At 47.9% G+C, this 13,622-nt stretch overlaps 1 protein-coding gene across 4 annotated transcripts in view; it reads right to left on the reverse strand.

The window, feature by feature from the left end:
* The window catches only part of LOC146775743 (uncharacterized), a 328,795-nt gene that overhangs the window by 34,395 nt on the left and 280,778 nt on the right, over positions 1-13,622 (reverse strand). The window lies entirely within an intron of this gene.

The raw sequence follows: 13,622 nt of genomic DNA on the forward strand, positions 1-13,622 counted from the left end.
TATAATCTTTTGAACAGAGTCAATAAGACTAATGGGGCGATAATTGCCCGGGCACGAGCGATCACCTTTTTTAAAGATGGGCAGGATTTCGGCGCCCTTCCATGAGTCAGGGATGGGGGCCCCTTTAACTAGTGCATTAGCCAAGAGGGCGATGTAGGGGGCCCAAATTCCAGGGTCGGATTTAAAGAGGTCCGCGGGGACACAGTCGATACCTGGGGCCTTACCATTAGGAACCCTTGATATTGCCATCTTGACTTCATCAACGTCAAACTCGAGGTTAGAAGGTATAAACGGGTCCCAGCAAAGTGGTTCTGAAGATGTAACGGTCATATCAGCATCGGAAAACTGGGATTCGTAATGGGATACCCAGTTGTCCGGAGAAACATTGTTGGAGGGAGCCTGAGAGTTTGAGGTGTTACCCCACTTCAAGGTGTGCCAGAACAGTGTTAGGTTCCTTGATTTGCTGGCTGCCAGTAGGGCACTCCAGTGGTCATTATCCCAATCACGCTTCGCCTGGACTTTGGCCCTGGTGTAGAGTTTTCTCGTAGATCTTATGGTGGCCTGATCCTTAGAAGTGATAGCAGCTTTCAAAGCATTATATGAATCTCGGCAGTTTTTATTATACCAAGAGCTTTGCTTGGGAATCTTGGGGGGCATGGCCTTGCAGGGTTTTGAAAAGATGGATTTTAGGTCCAAAAACAGATTGGTATGTATATTAGTAGCATTGACAAAGTCGCCGTTTTCAAGCCTAAGTGACTGTAAGGCTACAGTTGCTATGGAGACTTTGTCACCAATCTCAGAAAGTATAGCACTGTCAAGAGCAACCCTATCCCATCGCACTCTGCGATGATTGTTGGTTAAAAGGGCATTTGCAGTCAGTATCTCGGATTGGGTATTTCTAAACTGGGGACTGAGCAGGAGTGTCAGAATCAGGGGGTTGTGGTCACTCTCTATTCGCTCACATATCAACATATCACCCAGGGTATGCCAGTACTCCACTTTTATTAGAGCATAATCAATTCGACTACTACGTCCTCGGCCATCGGAAAAGGTCACTTTGCCAAACGGATCCGAGGGGGTTCGTCCGTTGGCTGCTCTGAAGCCACGTTCAAGGCATAAACTCGTCCACTGAACAGCAGATTCGCTCCAGCGTTTAATAGGAGTGAGGGCGAGAGAAGGTATGTTCCAAATAATATCGATTTCCGAGGTCAGAGAATCACATTCTGGGTATAGTGGCTCGAAACAACAGTTGAAATCACCTGTAATGAGAACGTTGGAACTAGGGTCAACTGTCTCGAGGAACTCATCCAGTTGTAGGAATGTATTGGTTCCACGCCCTCCTGGAAGACCCCGGTTGTAAATATTAATTAATAATATTAAGGGTTCATCGTTACTCTGCAAAGAGATGATCAGAAGGTCGGGATTTTCTATAGACACTTCGGTTAGGCTGTACTTCAAGGTTTGCCTAACCCAAAAACAGAGACCACCAGAGGAACGACCCCTGGGGTTACTTATTGCCCCCTTAAAAAAGTTTACGTATCCAGGATAACACACAGGGTCAACAGCCCATGTCTCCTGAAAAGCCAGGATATCATGGGTAGAGACCCAGGCGGACCAATCCTCATTAGTTTTAAGACCCGCAATATTCCAGGAAACCAGGGTAAGAACAGGGGAGCCAGGGGAGTCCAGGGGAACTGGGGTGCAAGGTAAAGTTAGACAACTAGAGGACTCCAAAGGAATTGGGGGACATAATGGAGTTGGAGACACAGAAGGGAATTCAACGCCATCCAAACCCGTAAACTTAATTCTGGGGTTACAGGAAGCGATTAGTACAGGGGATGGAGGAACTAGGAGCAACCCACCAATGTCAGATACCACATCAGAGCATGTGCTACTGGTGTTAATGGGGGCACATGACAGGGATAAATCTGTGCTCTCCAGAACTGCGGGTGGTACAGCGGACTTGTGGGGGTGAGTATGTAAGCGGTCACAGGAAAGACCAGGGGGTGAGATCCTCTCGTCCGTACTAAGTCGTCCATGCATGCCCCGGCCACTGGACCTATAAGGCGCGGGGCTATGGATGCAAAGAGGTCAATCAACCCCATTCAGGTCACTCAGCGGGGCGTAAGGGTTAAATAGTGGAAGGTGGAAATCCAGGCCCTGCACTCTTCGAGGACCCCTAGGGACCATCTCCCAACCAAGTGACCCGGAGTTGAACTGTTGGAGAGGTGCAGGGGGATAAAAGTAAGATAGATCTGTAACAAAAATTCCTGAGGCACCCGAGATGTTAGGGTGGGAACATAGGTAACGCACCACCCGGGGATCACGGAAATTTACAAGCACACAATCCCCCTCTACTCCCTTAACCCCGCTGCCCAGCCAACATACCCTACGAACAATCAATATTTCTGCACAAGAAGATGCGGGCAGAGGCCTATTACGATTCAACCAGTGAGTAACCTTGTTTTTTAACTCACTATGAGTCTCAGCCTTATCCTGCGAAAGACTGGGAACACCCACCAGAATGGCAGTATAAGGATGGGACTCAGGCGGGAGGTTAATACGAGGGAGTTCAGAAAATGGAGAAGAACCCTGAACGAGGGAATGGTTAATGATGGGTTGGTTTCTGTTGTTATTTGCGTTACTATCTGGAATGTGGTGGGAAATGATACAAGGTGGCTGATGGGGGGTGTTTGTGGGAGGGACAGTGGGAACAGGGGGATCGGGGGGAGCTCCAGATATGGGGGTGATGTCATTAGAAACGACCTCAACCACAGTGGTTACATCGGGAGGTGTGGTGGGCCCAGAAGACAATGGGGAAGCTGAGAGCTTCTCTGTTATTACCAAGTTGGCATGCATCGTAACCTCTAGTTTTTCGACCATATGAGAAAGACGATTAACCTTCTCATATAATGGAGTAAAGAAAGCCTTGAACAGCTGCTCTAAGACCTCAACATGGACGGCAGAAAAAGGGGATGTGGTGGTTGGGGGCACAGGGCGAGAAATGAGCACGGAGCTCACGTCAGTGGCAAAGGTAACCTGTGGCGCTGGGAGGATGGGATCGGGACAGGGAACAGAGATAGAGGGCACTTTGGTATTATTAGCTGAATTGCCCTTGGAATGCGCTTCCCTACACGAGTTCGTCCCCTGGGTTGACGGTGACAAGACACCCAGTGACGAGGTAGCGGGACCAGGCAAATCAGAGGGGGGCTGTAAATGATTGTCTGAAGTGGTAGGGGGCAAACCAAGGGGGGGAGAACCAGATGTAGGAATTAGAGTGTTAACCAGTGGACCTGTTGCTAAACCAATATCCGGGCCAAGTCCAACGTGCTCGGTAAGATCAGAAATGGGTTGTGGGGGCCTGGGGATGGGAGAAGAGACTGTCATAAGGCTGCCCAAAGAGGATCTTTTGGAAGACAGCTCAAGAGACAGTCTTTTTTCTGTTAAATCTATTTCTCGTTCAAGGATCCGGGCAGCTCTGGTAATAAAATTATCTAATGTCCCCGAGACACAACCCCCGGTACTACTCTGTGCTAGTTTCCTACCTGACCTCAGAGACGACATCGCTGAATACGGCAATTGGAAGATAGGAGTTGGGTCTGAGACAGGTAGGCTAGGGTTATGCTCAGCCAAAATACGGAGTATGGGCCCGTCCCGTCCACTTCCGGCCACAAACGGCCACAAACGGCCACAAACGGCCTGCTCTTTGCCCGCTCTTCGCCCCGGGCGTCGTCCCGCGCGCGTACCGCTAGCGCGCTAGGGCGAAGACTGAGTTAAGCTCGGGGGAGGAGTCAGGGGCGTGAACGGGAAGAGGAACCAGGTGAGCAGAGTTGGAGGAGCGCAATGCTCCGTGGTCCTCGCAGTCCCGTGAGTGAGTTAACCAGCGTCCAGCCCCCAGCAAACAGCGTAGCGTCCAGTGTGTGTGGTTCAGCAGAGAGTCCCACTGTAGAAGTGCCCCAGCCAAGGTTTTATACACTTGGGGTCAACGAGCGGCTCCCGCGCAGCGGGGGCCGCGAGGCGTGGCGGTGGAGGGAGGAACCAGGCGGGAAGAGGAACCAGGTGAGCAGAGTTGGAGGAGCGCAATGCTCCGTGGTCCTCGCAGTCCCGTGAGTGAGTTAACCAGCGTCCAGCCCCCAGCAAACAGCGTAGCGTCCAGTGTGTGTGGTTCAGCAGAGAGTCCCACTGTAGAAGTGCCCCAGCCAAGGTTTTATACACTTGGGGTCAACGAGCGGCCCCCGCGCAGCGGGGGCCGCGAGGCGTGGCGGTGGAGGGAGGAACCAGGCGGGAAGAGGAACCAGGTGAGCAGAGTTGGAGGAGCGCAATGCTCCGTGGTCCTCGCAGTCCCGTGAGTGAGTTAACCAGCGTCCAGCCCCCAGCAAACAGCGTAGCGTCCAGTGTGTGTGGTTCAGCAGAGAGTCCCACTGTAGAAGTGCCCCAACCAAGGATTTATACACTTGGGGTCAACGAGCGGCTCCCGCGCAGCGGGGGCCGCGAGGCGTGGCGGTGGAGGGAGGAACCAGGGGGGAAGAGGAACCAGGTGAGCAAAGTTGGAGAAGCGCAATGCTCCGTGGTCCTCGCAGTCCCGTGAGTGAGTTAACCAGCGTTCAGCCCCCAGCAAACAGCGTAGCGTCCAGTGTGTGTGGTTCAGCAGAGAGTCCCACTGTAGAAGTGCCCCAGCCAAGGTTTTATACACTTGGGGTCAACGAGCGGCTCCCGCGCAGCGGGGGCCGCGAGGCGTGGCGGTGGAGGGAGGAACCAGGCGGGAAGAGGAACCAGGTGAGCAGAGTTGGAGGAGCGCAATGCTCCGTGGTCCTCGCAGTCCCGTGAGTGAGTTAACCAGTGACCAGCCCCCAGCAAACAGCGTAGCGTCCAGTGTGTGTGGTTCAGCAGAGAGTCCCACTGTAGAAGTGCCCCAGCCAAGGTTTTATACACTTGGGGTCAACGAGCGGCTCCCGCGCAGCGGGGGCCGCGAGGCGTGGCGGTGGAGGGAGGAACCAGGCGGGAAGAGGAACCAGGTGAGCAGAGTTGGAGGAGCGCAATGCTCCGTGGTCCTCGCAGTCCCGTGAGTGAGTTAACCAGCGTCCAGCCCCCAGCAAACAGCGTAGCGTCCAGTGTGTGTGGTTCAGCAGAGAGTCCCCACATTGGCATATACTTGATTTTCTTTTGCAGAGGTTGCCTGGGGTTACAGCCACTTTTGTGCTTCTTGACTCAGAGGCTTGAGGGTGCAATGATGGTTGTCTGTGATGATCTACTCTTATCCTATTCTATTGTCAGGTCTCTAATTTTGTACACATGTCATATTTGGAGGCTGTACCACAACAGAAGAGAATTCTATCCACAGGATAACTTGCAGGGTGGACAGGATCCGTCATATCTGTGGGATCTATCTTCATGTGCAAACAGCAGTGTAGATGTGTATTCATCTTGTATAGGCCTGGCTTCATAGTCACATGGGTACATTCGAATGTGTGCACTTGGGTAGTCATACAGTGTGATTGGCCAGTCATTGGCTGAAGTGTTGACGTGTATGCGCCCCTGAACATGACACCTACACACATGTATGATCCAGGTAATGAGTGCCTGTTTGTTTACATTATCAGACACCTGCTTTAGATTGTGGGCACATGTAGGATTTGTTGGTTGAGCACTGTTCAGTGTGTCGGTATGACCTTGCAGGCCTGGGGTACACCTACTTGTTGTCACTGTCATTTGTGAGTATGCAGAGTGTGTCACTGCAATGTCTGTATTGTGGTTTGATGATCATCCATGGCTCTTGCTTACGTTTGGGCTCACTGTGCTGAACAGCTCAGGCAAACTGACATTATAAGTGACTTTTCACATACGTTGATGTCATTTTACACTCTTTTTGACAACTATGTGGTATTAAGCGTCATAACAGCCCCAAGAGGGGCTTTTGATGCCTACACACTGTGAGTTACTCCTCTATGTGATTTTACTCTGTACACACCTCACCAGTCCAATACTAATGTACACACCACTTCAGTCTAATATCATCCACCTCATGCCTTGCCAGTGTGTGACCCTCCCCACCACTTCATAGTGTGACACTATACTGTGGGAGGATGATCTGTGTCCAGAACCAATGTTTCCATCAGGACTGTTTCACAATTTGTTATGTGTTATTTTCTTCTACTTGATTGCAGTCATGGTTGCTCATGTACAGGGCAGGTGCTTTTCCGCACAGTCCTCTAGTCATGTTCCAGGCATCTGTGTTTTCCAGAGTTGTGCAGCATTAGGTGATAGCTAAAGTATATGTCTGTTTGCTGAGGTAATGCTACCCATCCTGAGTGTGATGTGTGCTGTGATGATTTGTGATGTTGAAGTTCATGGTGGAGCACTCAGATATGTGTGATACTGGTTTTGTTGGTGTCCACACACTGCTTACTGTGCATGCACTGCTGTCAGTGTATGTTGCCTTGTCCTTGTCTGGCGTGAGTCCCCCTGATGTCCAGCTGAGTTTGCTATGTAATGATTTTGTATGTGCATATGTTGTGTATTTGTTGTTGAGGGATGCAGTCTTTGGCCTGGTTTGGCTATTTCTACTGACAGGTCCATGTGTGTAGAATGTTATTTTTGCATGACAATGTGTGAGAGGAGTTTGTGTATTGGAATACATTCAGATGTGTGTTGAATTTGTAGTGTGCATTTCTTGTGTGAATGTCACATGCAGCAATGTGGAGTTGTGTTCATTAGCTTGTTTTGAGTGCACAATTGTGCTATGGCCTCCTATATTTGTACAGTCACTTGTCAGGATTGTGCATGTGCATGCCTGTGCTACACATTGACACCATGCTCACTTTGTAACTGGTGGAGTGTCTATGTCTGTGTTTGCAGATTTGTCTTATTGCACACAGCTCATGTTCATGATTGGCATTTGATCATGTATTTTTGATTGGTTTGGATGATGGTGTCTGTGCAGTAGGCCATAGTAGAAATGTTATTTATTTCGGTGCTGTCTAGGATCACATTGCCTATCCACTGTTTGCCTGCACATGAAATGAAATGAAATTAGAGATTTATAAAGCGTGACACAACCCGGAGGTATCTAGGCGCTGGATACACCAGAAAACAGTTATTCCCAGAACAATGTCACTAATATAGCCAGGTCTTTAAGCACTTCCTAAATTTAAGCAGGTTATGTTCATTTTTCAGGCAAGTGGGCAAGGAGTTCCAAAGTTTGGCTGTAGTATAGGAAAAACTTTTGCCTCCCCATTTTACTTTTGAAATCTTGGGGATAGATAGGTTGCTACTGTTGGACGATCTTAGTGACCTGCCTGAGATGTAAGGTCTAAAGAGTTGTCGTGGGCCCTTGCCATGTGTAGCATTAAATGCAATACACAAGGCCTTAAACTGGATGTGCTTAATGATGGGCAGCCAATGTAGCTCTGCGAGAGCCTTGGAGGCTGAGTCGAAGCGAGTAAGCCCAAGCAGAACTCTGGCAGCGGCATTTTGCATAGTTTGCAGTTTTTGAAGACTACGCTTGCTTGCACTCGTAAGAAGGGCGTTGCAGTAGTCCAGTCTTCAACCAATAAAGGCTGTGACCACTGTTTTCCTGAGCTCTAAAGGGATGAATAAAAGTATTTTAAGAATGAAAAATCAGGTTGCTGTGGTATGATTGATCTGGGATTCGAAGGAGAGCCTGGAGTTAAACAGAACTCCAAGGTTCTTAACCTTGTCAACATGTCTGAGCTTGTTGGATTTATTTTTATGTTGTTTGTGATACATTTGTTTGGCAATTGGTTTGTGATCAGCATTGGTTCAGACATCCCTGAGTGGGATTCTGACATTTGTAGATACACACCAGGGTGTGGCATTGTGTATCAGGAAAGTCACAGGACCTTATTTTCACCTTTATCTGTGCTTCTCACAGGTGTTGAGTAGTGAAGGTGTGAGATTGGTAGATGAGGGATATGTGTAAAGGTCATACTTTGGTATGACAGTCATGGAGTGTCACAATGAGCCATGGGTGTTGTGCTGGTGGCATACGCATGTCAAGATAGTTGACACAGATGAGGGGCTGGTCACTGTACGGCTTATGACAGTTCCTATCATCCTGGGCCAATGCATTGCTTGCATTGCTTTATGACAGGGATATTGCACAGATGTTACTTTAGTTCAGTTTCAATCACTGTGCCACCCATGTATGATTTGATGGCCTAGGTGTAGTGTGATAAGTGGTAACTCTTGCATTTCATGTACAAATGGTATCTGAAATATCTCCATGTTTTTCCTGCACTGTGCACTCCACTTTAGGCTAGTTTAGTTATTATCATACATTGCTGCTGACTTATGGTATGTGTGTGAGGCTAAGTGTAAGGGTGTGAGCTGTCTGAAGGACTTGACATGCATTGTGAACAGTTCCAAGGTTGTTAATCTGCACAGAGACTCTTCATGTTTTCAATTACTCACTTTGATTCACATGAGTGAAAGGCAGGTGTGAGGAGTAGGAGGGTTGTCATGAGTCTCAGGTCAGAGTTTCCTGCTGTCAAGATGGACTCTTCCTGCCACTTTGGCATTCATTCACTACTTTGTAGTTGGTGCTCCCTTTGTTGAGGTGGAATAATGGTGTGTAGGTGTTCTGTGAGTTGGCAGTGTAGTCAGTGTTCTTGATGTACTGGACATACTCACATGGTGTCATTTATTGCAGCTGTACACGTGAGTCAAATGCACAGTGGTGCTTACTTTGAGTTTGCTGTTTGAGTCAGGATTTTCTTAGTGTGTTGCATGGTATGGGCTGTGGTTGTGTGATGTGGTCTGCCATTGTATGTGATGGGCCTATCAATGTCTGCTTGGGGGCTGTGGTGATCTGTGATTGTGTGGCAGTGGTGTCTAATATGATGTGTCATCTACCTGGGCTCACTGACTCATTCCAACACCTTGTTGGAGTACTGTGAAATACAACTAAACACTCTGCTTGGTTTGCCCTCCCCTGTTCCACATTGTATTTGGACTGACCCTTATTTGTGTGCAATGATGACAATAGTCATTTTGGAGGGACTTCTGCCTCACCCCACACTCATGTTCCTATACAATTGGTGATGATCCTAATGAGATGTCACTATAAACAGTGTCCTTGCACATGACTTCTTGCTGCAGATATGTTGTGCTGAATGGTGCTTCTTTTATGATACATGTGGTGTGAATGTTGTGATGTTGGTCTTGCTTGTCTGGGACAATGTCCTGGACTTCTACTACATTGTGGGCAGGTTTTCCCGTGGCTTCACCGCTGCTGTGACATGACCGGCACAACTGGGCTAGTTGCTTAGACTGGGGTATATGTTCCTGTCTCCAACAGGGTGTCTGATGTAGACAAGACACGTATTTCAGCGGGACAGTTGTGTGTTGTTGTTGTACAGGGGTTGTATGCGGGGATGTGCTATTAACTTACCTGCGGTGTTGACCGTTACGGCGTCTTATCTGCTGGTAGAGGATGAGGTACAGCAGTGGAAGGGCTTGTAGAGCAGGATCCATGGTGGCCAGGAAAGTGTGGAGGCGTCTCGGACTCGAGTGTCTAGCTCAGCAGTTGTGCTTCCGCCATCTCCGAATGGCTGGTTTCTCCACTGCGTTCTGATAGGCTGGTTGAGGCATTGTGATTTGTCTGGTGGTCGGAACATCATTCCGCACGGCGGTCTTTCTCTATTAGCTCCCTCCGGCACCGTTGCGGAACGAAAAATCTGGCAGATCCGAAAACTCCGCTACGGACGGGAAATGGTCTATCTTTGCCCATTGTAATATGGCGGTCGTAAGGACCGCCGCAGGAGTAACTAAATGGACGTTTTCTGCCAGCACCACAGAGGGGCCTATGACCACCATCGTAATCAGCCCCCTAGGGTAGTCCTAGCCCTAAGTTCAACTGAATTCTAAAGTGTAGGTGAATATAATCCTAAAAGCAAAATAATTAGTTCTACATTTAAAGCTATCAAAATACCTGCTAATATAAGCCTGCGTCTATTAGTGTTACTAGTTTACATGGCTTTACTAAAATCAACCACTGAGCAGGAAATAGAAACAAGCGGATTTCTTCCATACGTTTCTGTTTATGCAGTTGACAAAACATAGTTCATAAATCATATGATGAGTTTATTTACAAGTTTTCATGAGTCTTCACTAACCCTACTTCGTCTTCTTCTAAATGACACCCTTACACTCCTTCTGCAGCCTCATGACTAAGGAATCTTCTTTTCTTTTTTTTAAAAGTTCATTTGATTGTCTCTAATAAAAGAACAGATCAAGTTCAATTCAGAGATCATGCCAGTAACAAATTGTGTCAGTCCATTCAGCGGCAAAGCAAATTCAAAGAGCAGTTCAGACAAAAGTTCACAGATGTTCACCAGGAATTGCACGGTTATCCTCCAAATCATCTCTTGTTGTAATTTGTGGCAAAGTATGTTCATTCAGGGGATACGTTCCTCTGAGAAGGTACCCTTGCTGTTTTTGTTCTCCTGAGTGCAGATCGCTCATCTTCACTGTCACTCAGACAAGAATCCTCAGTATCCTCTGGGATTGTGCATGGTATAAGTTCTGCAGGCAGACTTAAGGGCCGATTACGATGTCGTTCGGAAAGCCTTAGAATGGGATTCGGATTCTCCGAATCCGATTCGGAACCTTTGTTCCCGACCGAATTGGAGACATTTCCGAGCAACCGATTATGATGCAGGTAAACCGTTAGGGCTGTCCGAATTGGTTCCGAATGGCATTCGGACAGCCCGAGTCGTTCGGAGCTGAATCGTACAGCTCTATGGACACGGTTTCTGACTGAGCGATTACAATGGCCGTTTTGGACAGCTGTTCCGAATCGGTTTGCCCGACATGAAATGGCTGTCGGAATCAGACTTTGCTGGCCTGTAGAAGGCCCCCCTTCACCCTTAGGCCTCCGGTTGGGGCCCATGGGGGTACCCATGGGACCCCTATTTCCAACCATGGTCAGTGTGGCAGGCACCATGGGGTGACTGCCACAGGGTGCAAGGATTTCCCCAACCACCCCTTTTTTCAATGGGAGCATGTGTTCTTGTTCGTAACACAAGCTCCCATTGAAGTCAATGCGAGTCCGACCAAACGATGTTGTATAGCATTGTAATCGGTCGGTCGGACTCACAGAACCCGATTAGATCGAAAATGATTCCGAAACCGTATCAGTCAGAAGAGTTTCTGAATGACATAGAAATTGGCCCCTTAGGCTCTCTCACCCCTGCCTTCTCTGCAACTGTCTCCAGCTCACATTCAGCTTGTCCCAGCATTAGGCCCTTCACTGGGGTCTGAATCTGGCTCAGACAGTGCCACAGGCCAAGACTCTCCAGTCTGAACCTCAAATGTCGACTCACCAAGATCCCCATCAGGCTGAGGATGCGCTATTTCAGGTTCAAGTTGACTTTTTAACTTGTTCAACCTTTTGCCACTGCTTTTCAGTTGCAACTTGCACTTCACATCATCAATGGGACACTCCACTGTGAGTGTGAGCAGTGTGGATCCAGTTGGGGAAACCTCCACACTTAACAGCAGTGCTCGTGACAAGGATGACTTAGAATGGTCCATGCATTGAAGTTCCAGACACATTTTCTGTACGTGTTCTTCATTAAGACCCAGGGACTGGAACTGAGGTCATGGCGCTGCTCCTGATCCAGTAGGATGGTAGCAGTTCTAACCTGGTGAGACACAGAATGCGCCACATCAGCTAGTCCTTTGCAGTAATCAAGAATCATGTTATCTGTGATGTTCACAGGCGCATTTGCAGCCACTGCTGGCAGTCTCAATGCCTGACCCATGATTATTTCATGTGGGGTCATTCCTGTCCTCCAATCAGGAATGGTGTGATGACTCATTAACACAAGGGGCAAAGCCTCCGACCACTTCAAAAGACGGTAAAGTACATGACTTGACCAACCTGGATTTCAACGTTCCGTTCACCTGCTTGACTATGCCTAAAGTCTGAGGCCCATAACTGCAATGCAGTCTTTGCTCCACTTGTAATGCTGCACACAACACTTCCAGGACCTCATTATTAAAATGAGTTCCTCAATCTGACTCCAGCGAAGTCAGGAAACCAAACCTGGGTATAAGTTCCGTCAACAACTACTTAGCTACGGTGAAGCTATCATTTCTTCTGTTCAGGTATGCTTCAACCCAAAGCAAGAAGATACACACAATCACCAGGACATATCTCAGCCTATTACACATAAGCATCTCAATAAAGTCCAGCTGCATCCTGTGGAATGGCACTTCGGATTTTTCTGTGTGGCTCAGTGTCACTGTGTTTTTCCCCCCTATATTCATCTGTTGGCACGCAACACATCTGTGACGCTATCCTTCAGCTATCAATCTACATCAAGGGTTAAGCAGTTCTGTCAAAATAATCTCACCATTGTATCTCTTCCAACATGTGTGAGACCATGAAAATGTCTAGCTATTGGGGACAGCAAGCTAACAGGCAATACAATGTCTTCCATTTGCAGAAACCCAAATGTCATCTTCTCATTTGACACTATCTGCTCTGACCCAACTTTGCTGTTCTGCTTCTGGCACGTCCTCCTGCAATCCTTTCACTTCTTCTCAAATATTAGCTGTTGTTAAACAAAAGACTGAAACTGGTCTCATTTTCAGATTCATTTACATATTGAGCATTAAATGGTTGGGCCCCATGAGCACAAAATCGCTCAACCTCATCAGCATATCAGTTGCCAACTGTAACATAGTCATATCTATTTCTATGGGTTGAACACTTAACCACACCAATTTTGGTAGGCAATTGCAATAGCTCCAACAATCTCGTGACAGGTGTGGCATTCCTTGTTGGGGATCCTAACATCATGTATTTCATCTGTGACCATAACTGTCCAAAATCATGAACAACACCATAGCCATACTGGCTAACATTAAAAATTGCCACTCTTGAGTCAGAAACACAGCAAACTCTAGTAAGAGTGATCAATTCAGTCACTTGTGCAGAAAACACCCCTCGAAGCCAGGAGGCTTCCTCTACCCCTGTGACTACAGACTGCTTAGGAAGCTCTTAGGGCTCCTCCATCATCCCTCAGGCAGGACCCATCAACAAAGATTATTAAATTGGACTCAGTCAGTGCCTCATCTTGTGTATCTGGCTTTGGCTTGGCACATAGTTAAGTGACATTGAGACAGTCATGCTCCACCTCTCCATCATCACTTTCAATTTCAGGTAAAGGTAACAGTATAGCAGGAGTCAAAGTAGCACACAGCAGGATTCACAGTAGCACACCTTTTCAGAGAAATATTTTCAGCCACAAGTATAGTCTGTCCATACTCGGTCAGTCACAGTTGGTCAAATGTTGAGTGTGTGTGTGTCAACAAAATCTCCTTTGAGTGGGGAACAAACACAGTAAAGAGATGACCCTTGACAATACTTTCACATCTCTCAATGCTGACACCTACTGCTGCTACAACTTTAAGGCATCCGGGTAGGCCTGCAGCTACAGGATCAAGAGTAGCAGAAAAACACGGCTTTGTGGAGTGGTGGGGATCCCAACAGTAAGAGAGTAGGAGCGGGACTTTGATTGATGCATGACAAATGAGTAACCGCTATATCAGGGGAGAGGTTGTCTGCCCAAGTGGGAAAAGGTCTGAGTAGGATG

Source organism: Triturus cristatus, chromosome 12 (assembly GCF_964204655.1).
Source record: "Triturus cristatus chromosome 12, aTriCri1.1, whole genome shotgun sequence".
NCBI classification, from domain to species: Eukaryota; Metazoa; Chordata; class Amphibia; order Caudata; family Salamandridae; genus Triturus; species Triturus cristatus.